General features: G+C 42.2%; 1 protein-coding gene across 7 annotated transcripts in view; it reads left to right on the top strand.

Annotated features, from left to right (window-relative positions):
- TNS3 (tensin 3) overlaps positions 1-14,198 on the top strand; it is a 301,059-nt gene that overhangs the window by 85,343 nt on the left and 201,518 nt on the right. The window lies entirely within an intron of this gene.

Raw genomic sequence — 14,198 nt, 5'->3', positions numbered from 1 at the left:
ATGATATTGTGGGTGAGGTGGCCCTGGAGAGTGGCTGCTCTGCTGGCATTTTGCTTAAAATGGTTGCAAATGTTGCCAATTCTAAGTCTATTTTAGACACTTGAGTTTAAACAGTATCAACAACTACTGAGGCAAAGCAATGATGGTGCAGACATTCGTCAGGCTGTTGCGCATGATTATTTTGCATCATATGAAGCAGCAGGGAACAGATTTGACAGTTGCTCGCAAAAGCTGCAACAGCAAAAGAGGAAGTGACACTCCATGGTGGGACATCAGCATCTTACTCATTGTCCATGGGAGCAAAACAGTAGCAGTGTGAACTAAGAATTCCTGCAAGCACTTCTGTTTGGAAGCACAGTTTTGATTCACCCTAGGTAGTGGGGTGCATGAGCTGTGTTCCCTAAAACACTGTGTAGACATCCTCCACAGTGTTACTTATCTGCCAGGGAATGTCAAAAGTGTTCCCCAAAAGGTGTTTGAAAATTACTAGTATAGATTATATCTCAAAACTTTAAAAAGTTGTACTTTTTAAAGTATCAAGCCCTGGATATTCAGTATACACTTTGTGAAATAGATGCAATAAAATACCAATGGTAAGTTTTACAAGTTATAATGTACTTTGGTAGTGGTGGTATGGGAAGAGCACACTATAATTGTTGTTTTGTTAAGAATATTCTAAAATTGTAAACAAATACTAGAGTGGCTTTAAATGACCCCTCTTTTGAATGGGAACTATAATCAGTAATGATATGATAGCATGCTAAGAAATAATTAGACGACACTCATGGGGTGGTATTGCCTTGAGTGGTGAATTTAGCTTTTCAGCAGAAAATCCTCAAGGAATTTGGGCTTTCTGTGCATTTTTGCTAATGAGAATCCTTTTGCCAATGTTGTAGTTCCCCAGATGTACACACTGGAATGTCCTTAAACTATGGCATGGGCCCAAGCATTGTTTTCTGCAAGAACTTTAGGAATTTTTGCAAGTCCTGACCATTTAGGCAAGCCTGTTTTTGCCCAAACTTGTTTCATTGGCGCATTCTCAAGTAGGCAATCATTGTTTTCCCTCCCCAACAATGACTTTGGAAGAGTGTTATCACCTGATGTAACATTCCTCCCCAGAGGCATTGTGTGTTTGTGTATATGTGTGTGTGCATGCTTGGGAGGAGTGAACTCAGAATGGCTTACCAGTACTTCAGTACTAGGGGTGGCCCCGGAGTGACTTACTGGTACTTTTGCTACAGCTGCTAAAAATATTAGAAAGATAGGGAGATAAGACTTTTAGTCTTGCATTCCAAATTTTCAGATGCCTTCCAGCATCCTGCTGATTATGACTTGTATCCAGTTACTAAACACAGTGCAAAAGAGATCTCATTGGCTTTCTCCCAGATTTGGCAGGCTCCCTCTCTCATGCCCCTTCTTGTGCTGGTTGCAAGATAGTAATGCAATTGATCATACAGTGGGTGGCCTCCTGGTGTGCAGAAGAATGGGGGGAAACTTTATGTTATCTATATGTTGCCTCTCTTCCCATGGGTAGCTCATGATCAAGTTAAAAATACTGTAAGAAATGTACTAAAAACAGCAAAACTTTTATTAATATTTAAACCACATTTGAAAACATTTTAAAAACATTTAAAAATCTTTAAAGTCAATAAATAAAGCACTCCTGAGACCCCTAATTATTTCTTTTAAAATGTCAGGTCTTTGCCTGATGGTAGAAGGACAAAAGGGAGGGGGCCAGCCCTGCTTGTCGGGGCAGTTATTTCCCCCACATCTGTTTTAACTTACTAAAACACTAGAGATAATGCAGGAGATTTATGAAAACAGACTAGCACAAATGTCTTGTGAGCCAAGAGTGGATTTATCTGGATGGTTGGTGCAAATTCCAAATTAATAATCACATGCTTGTTGTTACTCACCTCATTGTCAGTAATGGAGCTGGAAGGCTGAACAATGGAGCAAAACATAAAAATGAATGACTCATCTGAATGACTTGGTATAGATAGCTGGTTTAGCTGGTTCAAGAGCCACATTGAAACCACTGGAAAAGTAGTTGGACCCATGGCTACTCTTCATACTTAGGGAAACAGAACTGGTAGCATTCTCTCTTATGGTCATGATTCTGCTTCATGGTCTTTGTGATCACATACTAGTGGGCTTTTTTTTTTTTGCAAATATGCAGATTGGGTCACAACATTCTAGAACTGAGTTGAACAATTTGGACAAGATTGGATGCTGAGGGTGACTTTGCCCCCCCCCAACCCAAATGTGTTGCCTCATTTGGCAAGTGTGGATATGGCATAGCTGGGTAGGCCTGGGATATGTGCAGCCTCAAGATTCTGCAAAACTGAAAAAAGAAATAGAAGTAGTAGTTACAACTTTTTTTTTTCCTGAGTGTTCCTATTGAAGCACCTGTTTATGTGACTATGAGAAATGGGTAAAAAGAGAATATTCTGACAGCTTTGTAAGGACAAGAACAAACTTGCTGCACGCTGTATGAGTGTGGTTGTGCTTGTGTCCTGCTTGTTGGCTTCCCGTAGACAGCTGGTTGGTAACTGTGTCAAGACTATAGTAGACTGAAGGGCTTTCAGTTTCATCCAGCATGACTCTCAATACTCTTTCTATGGACGAGAGGTTGTCGTTTCAGTTTTGGGCCAGTTTAGCCTAGAATTTGTGCTCTATCATAAGGGAGCCTTTTTAGATAATGCATTGTGAAAAGGGTGCAGTGTAGACCAAATAACTCATCAATTATTTTGAAAAGCCTTTAAAAAAATCATATGATGCTGTTTACCAGAAGATGACCCTTTAACCCATCTGATAATGAAATACTTGTTAATAATTGTGACGTGTGCCATGACATCACCTGCCTGTCTTGGCTAAGGCTGGAGTTTCCTGGCCTATGGCAGGGCAGGAGGTGGGTCTTAAAGGGGTGGAGCTTGTGTATATAAGGGGGGTGTACAAGGAGGGAGAAGGTTGTTGTTGGGGAATTAGAGAGTGAGAGGGTTAGATATAGGTTAGGTAACTGAGTGTCTAGTAATAAAGAACTGTGCAGGGTGAAGGTCTGATAAATATAGTATTACAAGTGATTCTTTTTCTCAGTGATTTACATTTTATTTTTGTAATTAATAAAACATCATTTTTATTTTTAAATCCACAATAAGTCTGAAGTGTCAGGTTTATGTGTGGTTGGTGGCAGCGAAGTACTGTGTGTGTGTGTGAGAAGGATCGTGGCCTGTCATCTCTTGTGGTGACGTAGGAGGAGGTGGCAGTCGCGACAAAACTGGTGCCAGCGGGTGGGATACGAGTTGTCCAGTTGCCCAGTTGCCCAGAAAAGCCTTGGCTAGTGTGACCAGAGCAAAAGGATTTCAGTTAGGTGCACCTGAAGTGGGGTGTGGGTAACTCTCTAGGATTTGTCTCCAGGGGGGAGCAGATCTAGTAGAGAGGCACCTAAACTTCAGAGTGAGGGAACTGACTTATGAGCTCTAGAAGGTCCATTTTGTGAGGGAGATTGACCCAAAGTAGGAGGCTGTTGGGACTTGGTCTGAGAGTCCAGAGTTAGGAGAACTCGGAAGGGACAGACAGACCAAGGGCAGTAAAGATTTGGGATCTCTCTAGTGAACTGCAGAACCTGAGAGAGGGTGAAGCTGTGGTGGATTTTGAAGTAGAGCCAAGGGCAGAAAATTAAAGTAGCTCTAAATCTGGCAAGAGGCCCAGTGAAGGGGCAGAAGCCATTAGGGACTACAGTAACAAGCCTAGCCATATCTGTTTGTGTACCCTGTTAGAGAGTGTCAGACCTTAGCACAGGAAAGGAAAAAGTGACGTTTTAAACAGAGGCTTGAAAATAGAAAAGAGCCTTCTGTGTGATTAAAATGCCTCTCACGCGCAGTCAAATGGCAGAAGTGAGTGAACAAAGAGACCAAGCAATGTCAGACTGGTCTGGGGATGAGTCAAATGGTGAGGGAAGACTTGCCTCAGTGCAGGAAGAAGCTCATGGTGAACAGTTATCAGAACTGAGGAAAATTCAATTAGCCCAGGCACATGAATTTCAAATGAAACAGCTAGAAAAGGAGGAAAGAATAGAAAGGGAGAAAATTGCTCTGGAAAAGGAGCGTATGGCTTTTGAACTTAGGAAAATGGAATTACTGAACCAAAACAACAACAACAACAGAGAGTCTGGTACTGAACCAAGTCAGTTATCAAAGTCAGATTTGAAGAAATTTCCTACATATAAACAGGGGGATTGTCCTGAAAACTTCCTTAAAATCTTTGAACGAAGTTGTGCTGATTTTTCTGTGAGGGAAACAGAGAAAATGATAATTTTGAGGTCTCTCCTGAGTGGAAAAATGGCTGATGTGTATGCTGATATGCCAGTTGAGCTCAGTAAAGATTATTCAGAGTACAAAAAAATGGTTTACAATCGTTTTGGCATTAATTCAGAACATTTTAGGCTGAAGTTCAGAAAACTTACTAAAAGATCAGATGAATCTTATACCCAACTTGGTTTTAACTTAGAAAAGTGTTTAGATCAGTGGCTTGAACAAGAGAATGTAAAAACCTTTCAGGAATTGAAAAATGTTGTGGGCCTGGAGCAGTTGTATTCCTTACTCCATGGGGAACTTAAATATTTAGTTCAAGAATGGAAACCAACTGATGTTAGAAACGCTGCACAAATAGCTGATTTTATTTCTCAAATAAGGGGTCCTAGTTGTTATGAGGGGAGAGGTGTGAGGAAAACATGGGACCCAAAGTTCTCTAAGGAACAAGCACAGAGACAGACTAAAGTGGGCGGCCATTTTAGTGAAAAGCCCTCAGAACAGGGCCAGCACAGTAAACAAGTTTTGGAGGGAAAAGAGAAACTTGAAAGATTTGATGGGAAAAGCTCATGGGGGGAGAGAATCTGCTTCATTTGCAAAAAGAAAGGTCACATTGCTGCACAATGTTTTAATACAAGGCAGTATAAAGAAATTCCACCTCAGAAAGTTAATGTAAAAGAAGCAAAGGCTGTATTTTGTGTTCAGAGTAAACCTCAAGCTTCTTCTAGTGATAGCTCTGTTGTCATGGAAACCCAGGCAGAGGCAGTTAGGAGCTCTGAATTGGATACATTGAAGGAGCTACCTCTCGCTGAAGTTGTCCACTGTTATTACATACAGACCAATTGTGCTTTATTGGAATCTGCTGGGGACAGGATAAAAGTTTTTGAAAATGACTATTCAGCTTTGAGAGACACCTGTTCTGAAATTTCCATATGCCACTCAGACATAGTACCACAAAGTTGTATGATTGCTGACCAAACTCTATCTGTGAAAGGGATTGGGTCAGAACTAGTTTCACTACCTGTAGCTGATTTGAAAATTGAATATCAAGGTTGGAAGGGATTGTGGAGAGTGGGGGTGTCTTCTGAGATCCCTACCCCTTTTCTTATTGGTAATGACTTAACAAAGCATGTCAAGAGTGCCCTGGTAGTAACACGTTCACAATCAGTACAAAGTGAAGCCAGTAGTGAGACTGACTCTCAAGAGCCAGAGAAATTTGTACCACAACCTGAGGCATTCTCAGTTGAAATACCTCAGAAAAGCCTCTTTGTCAAGGAACAAACAGCAGACCCCACCTTAAAAGACTGTTTTGCAAAGGTGACTGATAAAGATTTATCACCTGAGTGCCCTGAACGTTTTATTAGTAAGAGTGGTTTACTGTATAGGGAAAAACTGAATAATATTTCAAAATTGGGGCCTGAAGTTAAGAGACAGCTGGTGGTGCCTGAGAAATATCGCCCTATGATTCTGGAAAAGGGACATGCAGACATTTTCTCAGCTCATATGGGGATAAACAAGACCAAACAAAGAATAGCCCAAAACTTTTACTGGCCTGATATGGGTAAACATATTAAGAGTTTCTGTCAAAGATGCCATATTTGTCAGAGACAGGGCTCTAACTGTGATAAAACTAGAGCAAAGCTATGCCCATTACCAGTGATTTCAACTCCTTTTACACGTCTAGGGGTGGATATCATAGGTCCATTGCCCAACGCCACTAAGCGGGGGAACAGATTTATTTTAACTATAGAGACCCAGACTGTGGCAGAAGCCTTAGTGAATTACAGGAGTAGGATGGGTTTTCCTTCTGAGATAATCACAGACTTAGGAACCTCTCATACATCCAAGCTTATGAAAAGGTTAGGCAGGGGGGTCATTCACACAAATGCCCTGAAGCCTTATTACAGAGAGACCATCCATGTGCAGTTTGCAATAAAAGAGGCTGATAAGGAGGAACATGGGTTGCCCTTCGGGGAAGGGAGGGGCCCACAGAAGTTCAATCCACAAGAGGTGCAGATCAGCCCTACTCTATCCAGAGAACAGCAGAATAGTTGTAGAGCGCTGGTTACAAAACCTCAAGAAGTGTTCTCAAACAAACCTGGTGTTGACAAGGGAGTGCTACCCAGGACTGACATAGGGGATGCTTCTCAGTCTGTAACACCATATGGAGTAAGAGGTTCTTACTTTGACAATATTCGCAGAACACTAGACGAAAGGCTAAACGATCAAATTATTGTACACTCATCTAGCGCTTGGTTAGCCCTTGTAGTTTTAATAGACAAGCCGGATGGCAGTGTCAGGTTCTGTGTGTACTACAGTAAGCTATATTCAGTAACCAAACCTGATGCTTATCCTAGGCCTAAGCTTGATGACCTAAGTAAGATGATTGGAGGTTGCAGAGTCGTACCCTTTTTAGGTCTAACCAAAGAGTGTTTGCAAGGAAGAAGTGATCCTTAAGGCCCAAGAGAAAACCGCATTTTGCAGTCCATTTGGCCTGTTTGAGTTCCGGGTCCTCAGTTTTGGCCTGAGAAACTCACCAGCAATGTTTCAAAGGCTCATGGACCATACTCTGAAAGGGCTTAGTGACTTCACAGTAGCTTATATCGATGACATAGGGGTCTTTAGCAACACCTGGCAAGATCACCTACATCATCTAGAGTTAGTGCTACAAAGATTGAAAGATGCTGGCTTAACCGTTAAAGCTAGTAAGTGTCAGCTAGGTAACTCAGAGATGAAGTACCTAGGTCACATAGTGGGAGGAGGCCTAATCAAACCTTTAGAAGCCAAGGTAGAAGCAATCCTGAATTGGCCCAGACCTACCACTAAAAAGAAAGTGAGGTCCTTTCTAGGTCTGGCAGGGTATTACAGAAGGTTTATACCCGGTTTCAGTGAGATTGCTGCACCTTTATCAGACCTGACAAAGAAGCAGAGCAGCAACAGCGTTTCCTGGTCGGAAGAGTGCGAGATGGCGTTTGGACGGCTGAAAGATGCTCTAACCAACCATCCAGTGCTGCATGCTCCTGACTTCAACAGAGAGTTCATCATCTACACAGATGCGTCTAATGCCGGTGTGGGAGCGGTAATGTGCCAACAGGATGACAGCGGAGACCAACATCCAGTGGCGTACCTGAGCAAGAAGTTGCTTCCCAGGGAGAAGAATCTTTCTACCATCGAGAAAGAGTGTTTGGCGATCATCTTTGCGATCCGGAAGCTGAAGGCTTACATCTGGGGTCGACATTTTACCTTGTGCACTGATCACTCACCTCTATCGTGGTTGCGGACTATGAAATCACAGAACAGTAAACTGATGAGGTGGGCGCTTCTTTTGCAGGACTATGATTTCGAGGTTAAGGTGGTCAGAGGGACTATAAACTGTGTGGCTGACGCCTTATCCAGAAGACCGGAAGACGACATGTAAAGGACTTATGGACTCTGTGTATGGTATATTGCAATGTAAAGTGTTTGGAAAGTTATGTATTGTGTTATGATAATTGTTTTGCATTGCATGTTTTTATTTACCTGTATGGAGGATGTGTAAGTATATTTGTAGTTGTGTTAAACTGTGTAATAAATGTTTGTTGCAGTTGTTTTGGGGAAAAAGCACCTTAGCTTTCCCCCACAAAACAACTTATTTAAGGGGGAAGGTATGTGACGTGTGCCATGACGTCACCTGCCTGTCTTGGCTAAGGCTGGAGTTTCCTGGCCTATGGCAGGGCAGGAGGTGGGTCTTAAAGGGGTGGAGCTTGTGTATATAAGGGGGGTGTACAAGGAGGGAGAAGGTTGTTGTTGGGGAATTAGAGAGTGAGAGGGTTAGATATAGGTTAGGTAACTGAGTGTCTAGTAATAAAGAACTGTGCAGGGTGAAGGTCTGATAAATATAGTATTACAAGTGATTCTTTTTCTCAGTGATTTACATTTTATTTTTGTAATTAATAAAACATTTTTATTTTTAAATCCACAATAAGTCTGAAGTGTCAGGTTTATGTGTGGTTGGTGGCAGCGAAGTACTGTGTGTGTGTGTGAGAAGGATCGTGGCCTGTCATCTCTTGTGGTGACGTAGGAGGAGGTGGCAGTCGCGACAATAATTCTTTACCCTTAGTTTTCTTATGCCACTCTCTGGCCAAACTAAATGCTACAGTAGAGGTGTGAAGCCTATGGCTCTCCAGATGTTATTGGATCAGAATTCCCCTATACCCTTGTCATTTGCTATGCAGGTTAAAACTGATGATATCAGATGCTGAACAAGATTGAAGGGTGACAGTTTCCTAACTCCTGTGTCACATAAAACAGCTGGCTAGATGTCAGTGATGCCAGTTGCTTGTTTAGTAAATCTGAGCAAGCTGTTTTGGTTCTAGCTCATTGTCTGCTGACAGTAATGGTGTGGATGAGGGTGCATAAACTGAAACTTAATCCAGACAAGACAGAGGTGCTCCTGATCGGATGAAAGGCAATTCAGGGATCAGGGATTTGGGATTCAGTTTATGATACTCCCTCTGAAAACACAGGTATGTACCTTGCAGCCGTTCCTGGATTCATCTCTCAGTCTTGGATGCCCAGGTTTTGGCAGTGATCAGGAGTGTCTTTGCACAGTTAAAACTAGTGTGGCAGCTGCACCCATTGCTTGAGATGTCTGATCTGACTACGATGACACATACCCTAGTTATGCTTTGGCTGGATTACTGTAACATGCTCTACATGGGACTGCCTTTGGAAAGTGTTCAGAAACTCTGGCATGCCTAAAATGCCACAGACAGAATGCTAAATGGGGCTGGTTACAGGGAACATATAGCTCCCCTTTTACAGCAGCTCCACTGGTTGTTCATCTGTTTCCAAGCAAAATTCAAAGTGCTGGTTTTAACTTATAAAAGCTTTAATAGCTTGGATCTCATAGGCATCCTTCAGTCTCGAGAGACTATGATAACGTGCTCTGTATGGAGGACTTGGAACAGCGTCTAGTGTTTTTGACGCTGTACGCAAAGCTGGAGTGTCCTCTCCAGGGCACGAAGCCTGGGTAAAATAATACAGAGGATAGGCTGTTACCCAATCAGAAAATCCCCCCTCTCCACGTCACTGAAATAACCCAATGGAAAGGCAAGAGCCAATACAGCTGGTTTCAGCGATGTCGCAGGAGTTGACAGAATGATACGAACTGCCTCTGGAACTCCAGCTCCAGATTTTGCCTTGAGGTTAACTCCTGAAGCCTTTTCCATCAGTGGATATATCCACAAGGCAGTGGAGGTTTGGAATCGGAGTTTTCTTTCTCCTAGATGGTCTGCCTTCCTAGGCTAATGAGTCCCACCTACCCAGCCTACTCGCTCATGGCATGGAGGCTGATGGCAGCGCATCAGTGGGGGTTTCAAGTCAGAGTTTTCCTTCTCCTAGATGGGCTGCCTTCCAGGGCTGAATGAGTCCCACCTACCGGGCCTGTTCCCTCACGGCATGGAGGATGATGGCGGCGCTTCAGTGGGGGTTTGAAGTCAGAGTTTTCCTTTCCTAAGCACAAGCTGCTGAGAAAGTGCTGGATGAAGCTGCCTTTCATCTTCCATTTCTGATTATGGTGTCATGCCTCCAATTTCATATCTTCTTCGGAGTTGTAACTTGTGGTCACTGGTGATCCTTCCCCGCCGCCGATTTCAGTCTCCAGACTGTTAGAATACTTCAACTGATGTTTTGATGGAGGAAAACTCTTCTGCTTTTTGCACTTTTTGGTTTTCAGAAGTTACCACTTCATTGCAGAAGTTTTTGGTACTTCTGCAATGAAATCAGGCTGTTAAAGCAGCCCTTCAGGATCCAAAAAACAAAGGTATATTTTAGGATGCCCAATAAGATGTTTCGGGAAACTTACAAGCAGATTTTTAAAAGGAGTACCTGGAAGAAAACTTTCTTCAACCACCTCTATGTCGGAAGCATCCTGCTCAGTCCAGTGAAATAGAATTGACTTCCTCAACCCAGTTGTTTTGTTGGAGGAAAGGTCTTCTGTCTTTTCCACTTTTTGGTTTTCAGTTGTTGTTGCCAAGCTGCTTTCCTCTGTTGAGGACATGATGACTCTACCTAACGTCTCTGCTGGAGACTTTATAAAGTTGATGAAAAGTGACATCACAAAGTGTGGTGACATCACAAGGTATTGTTACCCGGTGTGGGGGTGCCATTCCCAAGGTTGCTAAGCCACATGGGTGTTGTAGAGTATCTGCGCAAACATCTGTCCCGTTCATGGGAGGCAATAGGGCTGCAGCTTTAATAAGAAACTGGGGAAAAAACCTTTTCAAGGGACCCATTGGCGTAACTGGGCATCTGATCTTCCATGTGTTGCCTAGTGCTGGTAATACTGCATAAGGCTCTATGGCACAGATAAGAAACTTGATGCCTCTTTCATTTTTGAGGCTACAGTTAGAACAGGTCTGAAGCAGTTTAGGGGAACTATGGGAGACTTAATGCAAACCTCTGTAGAGCACTATGTTGGGAACTAAGCCAGCTGGAATTCTGGAAGCTTTAGTCAAAAAATCTAAACAGAGTTTAGTACATCTGCTCCTCAGTAAGCTGACAAGGTCTGCAGCAATAGACATTAATAGTTAGGTAACCCCCACTGATTGGAACTTTTTAAGCTCCATCTGAACCTGTAAAGCATCATGAGATAGTAGCTTGCCTAAGGCTAAATAGCCTAACTCTTCCACAAGGCATAGTAGGACTCCTGGCTCCTCAGGGAATTGACACTAATTTCTTTGGTTCGTGCTATTAAAGGGCAGTGTTCTCTTTATAGCGAATTTGTAGCTGAGTTATAATAGAAATAGAAAAGAGTGATTTATTCTGATACCTTTCCTGTTATTTTACTGTTTGGCAGTTGCCATGTGCTTTTTACCTCCATTTCGAACATGAGAGTAGTATTTGTCAGGTTTCAGGGATCTCCTATCCACCAAGAACAATTCATTTATGTAAATTGTGGACTTACATTACCTTTAGTTTGATATGCAGAAGTTTAATGAATGCTTTCCTGGCAACAAAATATATTAGTACTCTTATGACCACAGTCAATAGAGGCAACTATTCTAATTCCCCTGTGGCTGAAAAGGTTCTTGAACTTTTCACCCTACAAATGTTGTGGATTCATTCTGATTTAATTGTAATCTCTGTCACTCCCAATGAAAGATGGGAGGAAGGATATATATTTGAAGAGAATGAAATATATCACTGTGGCTGTGGGAGAGTAACTGGGCATCTGACCTTCCAGTTCTATGATCAGATTTTGGCTCCACCTGTCATCCTCAGTGGTTTTCAGGGACGTCCTCAGAAACAGCAGAAGCTTCTGTTACAGCATCATGATAAGAAACCAGATGGCAGGTTTCTGTATAATCATTGGCAACTGGACAGTCCAGCACAGCAGCTTTGAAGGTTTTAATTCATAAAGCCCTAAACAGCTTGGGTCCAAGTTATCTCAAAAACTTCATTTCCCTTTATGAGCCTGTCCAGGTGTTAAGATCATTGGGGGAGGCCTTTCTCCTGTTCCTACCATAGATGCGTTTGGTGGGGGACACAAGAGATGGCCTTATTTATTGCTGCCCCCAGACTTTGGAACTCTCATCCACAGGAGGCCAGGTTTGTTGTCCTTTTGCAAGGAGGCAAAGACCTTTCTCTTAGGACAAGCTTTTCCTTAGCAACTCTCTGGGATGGTTTGTAGTTTGTTGCTTCTAAATCTGTCTTAGTAATGCTCTTACCTAACATTTTTATTATAAAGTTATTAATTCTTTTTATTGAATAATTTACCATTTTTAGCTTTTAAAATTGCATTTTAATGATGCAAGCTACTTTGGGTCCTTTTTAGGAGAAAGGTGGGATAAAATATTTTAAATTAATAATTAGACATGATGACTGATGCTGAGAGTAAGCATGGGTCAGGAAGAACACAGGTTCTCCACCTCAATCTAAATGTTATTTCCTTGCACCAATCTAATGTCTAACCAAATTCATTTGTATCCCTTGTGCAGTTCTCGGCTGTACAAGCACTTGTACATTTTTCCATGTTTGTGCTAGCCTGCTCCAAATCCACTCAAAGAAAGAGGCTAAGAGGTGCAGAAGACTGACTTAAATACTGGTCTGGCACCTGGACCCAGCATGCCTCCCCCCCCAATGCCCAGTCAGTCACTAGGGTACCTGACATAGGGTACTAGATGCTCCCAGACAGCATCTATGTGGTGGCCACAGCAGATGCCTGAACTAACTGTTTTATTACCATAAAGACTGACACCTCCTTCTCCTCCGTTCCAGCCCCATGTAAGAACAGAGATCCCTGATAAGCAGGGATCCACAGTCCACTCTTCCTTGGTAGTTGCACAGCACTACATACACAATCCTGCATAACTATGCTGGTGGTTTTTTGTTTGATTGATTGTTTTTTGCTCCACTAGCTTTACACTGTATTATAGCCATTTTACTTTTACTCTTGACATGAATAAATGAAAATTTTATGACCAGGTTGCAGATAAAAATGCTAGAAACCCTACGTCATCATTTCAATGTTGTCATCTTCCTCCAGTTTTATATTTTACTTTAGATTCCCATTCTTAAGCAGACATGGGGTCCTTTTGCTGCAACAGTGCCAAAATCCCTTTTTCATTTTCCTACATCTGTTTGGCAGATAGCCTAATCTGCTCAGCAACACAAGTTCGGGGCTGTGTGGATGCATGTATATGTATGTTATTTTCACTCTAAATTTTTTCATCCATAAATTGTACTTCCAAGTCACAAACTAACTTAAAAATAGTATTTCAAAAACATTCAATATAAAAACATTTACTCTTGCTGTCCTGCACCACAAACAGGCAAAAAATAGGTTGCTATGTACCGTTTGCTATGTGGTGCTGGAGGAGACTCTTGAGAGTCCCCTAGACTGGAAAGAGAACAAACCTATCCATTTTGAAGGAAATCAACCCTGAGTGCTCCCTGGAAGGACAGATCCTGAAGCTGAGGCTCCAGTACTTTGGCCATCTCATGAGAAGAGAAGACTCCCTGAAAAAGACCCTGATGTTGGGAAAGTGTAAAGGCAAGAGGCGAAGGGGATGACACAGGACGAGATGGTTGGACAGTGTCATCAAAGCTACCAACATGAATTTGACCCAATTCCGGGAGGCAGTGGAAGACAGGAGGGCCTGGTGTTCTCTGGTCCATGGGGCCATGAAGAGTCGGACATGACTTAACAACTAAACAACATGTACTGGCCAGATTCCAGTTTTATAGCATATGAAAACATACATGGGGTGTGGAGGACTAGGTAGATGTGCCCTGATTTAGGGCACTTATGCCCTTAAACAAGAGTGAATACTCAGGATCTCTTACAACACAGAAGGTTTATATTTTCATTTTTAAGAAAGGTTCTATGGGTGGTATATAAATGAATGGAAAAATGTATTGGTGGTTGATAGACTCAAGTCACTCCTCCCCAAAAAAGTAGACAATGTAAGAAGTCAAACGACATCCTAATTTATACCAGTATAATTCCACTTAAGTCAACAGCATTACCTATGTTAGTGGTAAGTGGATTGCCCCCTTAATATAGCACTCACAGGAGGAAAAAAAAACACAAGGACTTACACATTAGCCTATGCCATTGGAGGATTAAACTGGATCAGATATTTTGCTTGATGATACTTAGATGCGAGCTAAGATTTTCAAAAAGACTACCTCTTAATAGCATTTGAAGGGGGTAAATGGTATGCCCTCGATTTTTACAGTAAGGTGCATTCTAATCATTTGCAGAAAAAAGTACCTATGAACTTCTCAACCATCTTAGATTCAAAATGCTGTGATGCTTGAAGATTCCACGAAAATAGAAAGGTTACTTACCTGTAAACATGGTTCTTCGAGTGGGCCTCTGTGAATTCACACAAATGGCCCCTG

This window comes from Pogona vitticeps, chromosome 6 (assembly GCF_051106095.1).
Source record: "Pogona vitticeps strain Pit_001003342236 chromosome 6, PviZW2.1, whole genome shotgun sequence".
In the NCBI taxonomy this organism is placed as follows: Eukaryota; Metazoa; Chordata; class Lepidosauria; order Squamata; family Agamidae; genus Pogona; species Pogona vitticeps.
This window is presented reverse-complemented; position numbering and strand designations above follow the sequence as displayed.